The sequence below is a fragment of the Saimiri boliviensis genome, chromosome 8 (genome assembly GCF_048565385.1).
Source record: "Saimiri boliviensis isolate mSaiBol1 chromosome 8, mSaiBol1.pri, whole genome shotgun sequence".
NCBI lineage: Eukaryota > Metazoa > Chordata > Mammalia > Primates > Cebidae > Saimiri > Saimiri boliviensis.
The window spans coordinates 71,691,931-71,698,583 of NC_133456.1; positions in this window are offsets into that span (position 1 = coordinate 71,691,931).

Here is a 6,653-nt window from a genome sequence, read left to right on the forward strand (position 1 = left end):
GGCTTCTTCTGGTTTAGGCTTGGGAGGGTGTAAGTGTCCAGGAATTTATCCATTTCTTCCATGTTTCCTGGTTTATATGCATAGATATGTTGTTTGTAGTAATCTCTGATGGCGGTTTGTATTTCTGTGGAATTGGTGGTGACATCCCCTTTATCGTTTTTTATTGCATCTGTGTTGTTTGGTTATTCTGGCTAGTGGTCTATTTTATTGATCTTTTCAGAAAATCAGCTCCTGGATTTATTGATTTTTTGAAGGATTTTTTGTGTGTCTTTGTCTTCTGCTAGCTTTTGAGTTTTTTGGTTTTTTTTTTTTTTTTTTTTTTTGTCTTGCTCCTCTAGCTCTTTCAATTTTGCCGATAGGGTGTCAATTTTAGATCTTTCCTTGCTTCTCATGTGGGCATTTGTTATAAATTTTCCTCCAGACACTGCTTTAAATGTGTCCCAGAAATTCTGGCACGTGTGTCTTCGTTCATGTTGGTTTCTAAGAACATCTTTATTTCTGCCTTAATTTGATTGTTTAGTCAACATTCAAGAGCCAGTTGTTCAGTTTCCATGAAGTTGTGCGGTTCTGAGTTCGTTTCTGAATTCTGAGTTCTAATTTGATTGCACTGTGGTCTGAGAGACTGTTTGTTATGATTTCCATTCTGCATTTACTGAGGAATGATTTACTTCCAATTATGTGGCCAATTTTAGAGTAGGTGTGATGTGGTGCTGAGAAGAATGTATATTTTGTGGATTTGGGCTGGAGAGTTCTGTAAATGTCTATTAGGTTTGCTTGGTCCAGGTCTGAGTTCAAGTCCTGAATATCCTTGTTAATTTTCTGTCTCGTTGATCTGTCTCATATTGACAGTGGAGTGTTAAAGTCTCCCACTGTTATTTTATGGGAGTCTCAGTCTCTTTGTAGGTCATTAAGAACTTGCCTTATGTATCTGGGTGCTCCTGTATTGGGTGCATATATATTTAGGATTGTTAGCTCTTGTTACATTGATCCTTTTACCATTATGTAATGCCCTTCTTTGTCTCTTTTGATCTTTGTTGGTTTAAAGTCTATTTTATCAGAGCCTAGGATTGCAACTCCTGCTTTTTTTTGCTCTCCATTTGCTTGGTAGATCTTCCTCCATCCCTTTATTTTGAGCCTATGTGTATCCTTGCATGTGAGATGGGTTTCCTGGATACAGCACACTGATGGGTTTTTACTTTTTATCCAATTTGCCAGTCTGTGTCTTTCGATTGACTCATTTAGCCCATTTACACTTAAGGTTAATGTTGTTATCTGTGAATTTGATGCTGCCATTTTGATGCTAGCTGGTTGTTTTGCCCATTAGTTGACACAGTTTCTTCATTGTGTCAGTGCTCTTTACCATTTGGTACATTTTTGGAGTGGCTGGTACTGGTTGTTCCTTTCTATGTTTAGTGCTTCTTTCAGGAGCTCTTGTAAAGCAGGCCGGGTGGTGATGAAATCTCTGATCAATTGCTTGTCCATAAAGGATTTTATTTCTCCTTTGCTTATGAAACTTAGTTTGGCTGGATATGAAATTCTAGGTTGAAAGTTCTGTTCCTTAAGGATGTTGAATATTGCCCCCACTCTCTTCTGGCTTGTAGGGTTTCTGCTGAGAGATCTGCTGTGAACCTGATGGGCTTCCCTTTGTGGATAACCTGACCTTTCTCTCTGGCTGCCCTTAGCATTTTTTCCTTCATTTCAATTCTGGTGAATCTGACAATTATGTGCCTTGGGATTGCTCTTCTTGAGGAATATGTTCGTGGTGGTCTCTGTATTTCCTGGACTTGAATGTTGGCCTGCCTTGCTAGGTTGGGGAAGTTTCCCTGGATAATATTCCTGAAGAGTGCTTTCCACCTTGGATTCATTCTCTCTGTCACATTCAGGTACACCTGTCAAACCTGCATTAGGTCTTTTCACATAATCCCATATTTCTTGGAGCCTTTGTTCATTTTTTACTTTTTCTCTAATCTTGCATTCTCGTTTTATTTCACTGAGTTGATCTTCAACCTCTGATATCCTTTCTTCTGCTTGCTCAGTTTGGCTATTGAAACTTGTGTATGCTTCATGAAGTTCTCATGTTGTTTTTCAGCTCCATCAATTCATTTATATTCCTAAGTTGTTTATTTTCCTTAGCATTTCATCAAACCTTTTTTCAAGGTTCTTAGTTTCTGAGTCAAACCTTTGATCAAGGTTCTTAGAACATGATCTTCTAGCTGAGAGAAGTTTGCTGTTACCCACCTTCTGAAAACTTTGTCAATTCTTCAGACTCATTCTCCATCCAGTCTTGTTCCCTTGCTGGTGAGGAGTTGTGATCCCTTGTAGGAGGAAAGATGTTCTGGTTTTGGGTATTTTCATCCTTTTTGCACTGCTTTCTTCCCATCTTTGTGGATTTATCTACCTGTGGTCTTTGTGGTTGGTGACTTTCATATGGGGTCTGTGAGTGGACATCCTTTTTGTTGCTGATGAAGTTATTTCTTTCTTAGTTTTCCTTCTAACACACAGGCCCCCGCTGCTGTAGGACTGCCGGAGGTTCACTCCAGACCCTGCTTGCCTGGTGATCACCTGCAGAGGCTGCAGAACAGTAAGGGTTGCCGCTAGTTTCTTCTGTTATCTTTGTCCCAGAAGGATACCTGCCATATGTCAGCCTGAGCTCTCCTTTATGAGATGTCTCTTTGGTTATAACAGGGGTCAGGCAGCTGCTTGATGAGACAGTCTGTCCCTTATAGGAGTTCAGGTGCTCTGTTCTGTTCAGAGCTGCTGGGCATGTACATTTAAGTCTGCTGCAGCAGAATTCATAACCGCCTTTTTTTTCCCAGATGCTCTGTCCTGGGAAGGTGGGGCTTTATAAGTTCCTGTCATTCTGCCTTTTTTCAGAGATGCCCTGCCCAGCGAAGAGGTAACCTCATCACAGTCTGCCAGCAGAGGAGTTGCTGAGCTGCCATGTGCTCTGCCCAGCTGCTGTGTGAACTTCCTTGCAGTTTTGTTTATAGGGTTTTGTTAGAACTGCCTCAGGGCCAGGCGCGGTGGCTCAAGCCTGTAATCCCAGCACTTTGGGAGGCCGAGGCGGGTGGATCACGAGATCGAGAGATCGAGACCATCCTGGTCAACATGGTGAAACCCCGTCTCTACTAAAAATACAAAAAGTTAGCTGGGCATGGTGGCACGTGCCTGTAATCCCAGCTACTCAGGAGGCTGAGGCAGGAGAATTGCCTGAACCCAGGAGGCGGAGGTTGCGGTGAGCCAAGATCGCGCCATTGCACTCCAGCCTAGGTAACAAGAGCAAAACTCTGTCTCAAAAAAAAAAAAAAAAAAAAAAAAGACTGCCTCAGTAGTGGTGGACTGCCTCAGTAATGGTGGATGCCCTTCTCCCACAGAGCTGGACCGTCCCAGGTCCAGCGGTGCTTGCTGTGAAACTCTCAATCCAAAGCATTTCAGATTGCTGGTCTTTGTGGAGGTGGAACCAGCCAAGCCAGATCACCTGGCCCCCTGTTTCAGTCCCCTTTTTTTCAGTTAAACAGGCGACTCTCTCAGGCGTTCCAGTCGCCAGTTGAAACGGCACCTGGATTTGTGCGAGTTTTTGTATGGCGATCCACTGTGTCTGCTCAATCAGCTGCGCTGGAGACTTGTCCTTTTCCACCCGGGAATCTCCTGGTCTGTGGGCAGTAAAAATTTATTGGGAAATGCGGTGATCACTCAACCTCTGCATTTTCGCTGGGAACTGCAATCCAGAGCTGTTCCTATTTTGCCATCTTGGATCCTCTTCCAATGATGTTTAACCCTTTTCATATGCTCATTGATATTTATGATTTTTTTTTTTAAACATCCGTTCCAGTCATTTTCGCATTAGGCTACCTTTCTTGTTACTGAATGGTAGAAATCCTTAAGGATATAAGTCCTCTGACTTATGTATGTATTGCTAGCATTTTCCCCCTAGTTGGTGGCTTGCCTTTTTATTTTCGCAGTTGTCACTCTGTGGAGAAGTGTTTTATTTTGATGAAGTCCAAATTTTTCCTTTGATAGGTACTTTTGATGATTTCTAAAAACTCCTTGTCAACTCCAAGGTCATGAAGAAATTTTCCAGTGTTTTTTTTCTGAAAGCATTAGTCTTAACTTTTATGTTTAGGTCAAAGATAAATTCACTTAATAGTATGATGGAAGGCAGCAAGGAATGAGGATCTTCCTTCCCTCCACACCCCCCGACACACACACACACACATAAGATTATCTGTTTAACTCCATTTCTTGAAAATACTCTCCTCCATTGAATTGGTGTGGTGCCTCTGTTTAAAATGAATTGACTGTATAAGAATGGGTTTATTTCTGGACTCTTGTTTTGTCCTGTTCATTTATTCTTGCACTAATAGCTCACTGCCTTGATTACTATGCCTTTCTAGTTAGCTCTGAAGTCAGGTAGTATAGGTCCTCCAACTCTGTTGTCAAGATTGTTTGGGATATCATAGTTTCTTTGTGTTTCCTTATAAATTTTGAAGTCAGCTGATAAATTTCTTAAAAAACCTGATGTGGCTTTCACTTGTATTGTTCTGAATCTGTAGATCAATTTGCAAAGAATGGGCGTCTTAACAATATTGAGTCCTGCAATCCGTGAACATGGTGTATCCATTTACTTAGGTCTTCTTTAATTTCTCTCAGCAATGTTTGGTAGTCTTTAGTGTAGATATCTGGCAAATACTTTGTTAAAGTCCTCATTTTTTTAATGCTGTGGTAAGGGGAATCATTGTCAGATTTTCCAGTTACCCTTAGTAGAACACAAATAAAACAGAAAATAAGGATATGATCCTGGACCAATCAATCAGGTTTAACTTTGTAACCTACGGGCTTACTACATTCACTTATTTGTTCCAGTAAGTTTTTTTCCCCTTTTGTATAGAATTCTTTGGGTTTTCACATACACAGTCATGTCATCTGGGAAATCTTTATGCCTTTAATTACTTGTTATTGCCCTGCACACTGGCTAGAACTTTTTGTACAGTGTTATATAGGCATGGTGAAAACCATGAATATATACTGAATTTTGAAAAATGCTTTTTCTCCATTTATTGAGATCATGTCTTAATTTTTTAGTTTGATAATACAGTGAATTACCTTGCCTGATTTTGGTTGTTTTAAGTGACAGAGTCACCCTCTGTTGCCAAAGGCTGGAGTGTAGTGGCACAATTATGGCCCACTGCAGCCTCTTAACTCATAGGCTCAAGCAGTCCTCCCACTTCAGCCTCCCACACAGCTAGGATTACAGGCACATACCACACACACAGCTCATCTTTAAATTTTTTGTAGAGACAGAGTATCACTATGCTGCCTAGGCTGATCTCAACTCCTGGCCTTCAGCAAGCCTCCTATCTCAGCCTCCTAGAGTGCTGGGATTACAGGCCTGAGCCACCACATCCAGTCTACCCCGGTTGATTTTCACATGTTAAACCAACTTTGCATCCCTGAAATAAATCCCACTTGGTTGTGCTGTTTACTACACTGTGACCACCACCACCCCTCTCTCCATTTATGTCTACTTCCTCAGATAATAGAGCTACCTTTAAAATGTATCCCGAATTCTAATACATGAATATTTAGTTTTTGTCAACTCCACTGTTAATGCCCTGGTCTAAGTCACCATCATCTCATAATTGCATTCACTCTTTAACTGACATAAGGGTTATGTATTGCTACATAGAAAGTTACCCCAAATTTTCCTTTCTTAAAACAATAGACTTAATCCCAGTTTCTGTGAATCCAGGATATGGGTGCAGATTACCTGGGTAGGCTGCAGCCAAGCAGTCCGTCAGAGCTGCAGTCTCACCTGAAGGCTCAACTGAGATTAATCTGCAGCTGAGCTCATTCATGTGATTGTATGCTTTCGTTTTTTATGGGTGTCGTACTGAGGACCTTCAGTTTCTTACTGGCTGTTGGCCAGAGACTACTCTCAGTTCCTTCCCTCACAGACCTCTCAGAAAGGCAGCTTACAACATGGCAGCTGGCTTCCAACTGAGTGAGCAAGAAAGGACATGCAAGATTATAACCTAATCTCAGAAGTGGTATCTCATCACTTTTGCCATGTTCTACTCATTGGAAACAAGACACTAAGTCCGACCATACTCAAGGGGAAGATTGCATAAGAGTGAATCCCAGGAGGCAGGGACCACTGGGGGCATTAGAGGCTGCCTCCCACAACTTATCCCTGACTTTCATCTTAGCTCCACACTCTATCCCCCAACACGGGATTTTTCTCAACACATCAGCTAAAAAAATTTTGTTAAAGCTTTAGTCAAGGCTTGTTACTCCTTTATTTAAAACCCTCCAATGACTTCTTACCTCACAGTGAGTAAAAGCCAAAGCACTAATAATAGTCTACAAGGCCATACACAATTTGTTATCTCTGACCTCATATATTACCTGCTCCTCCCCAGCCTGCTAGCCGCCGAGATATTCCTCAGACACACCAGGCTTATTGCCAACTCAGAGCCCTTACTGTTTCTATTTTCTCTGCTACAAAACTTTCCAGACATGCATGGCTTACTAGCTCATTTTTTTAGGTATTTATTCAAATGTCTCAGTGAGGCCCTACCTGACCACCCTGTTAAAAATTACATATTCTCCTTACTCCTTCCAAGCTTCATTTTCCCCCTACAGCACTTCTCACT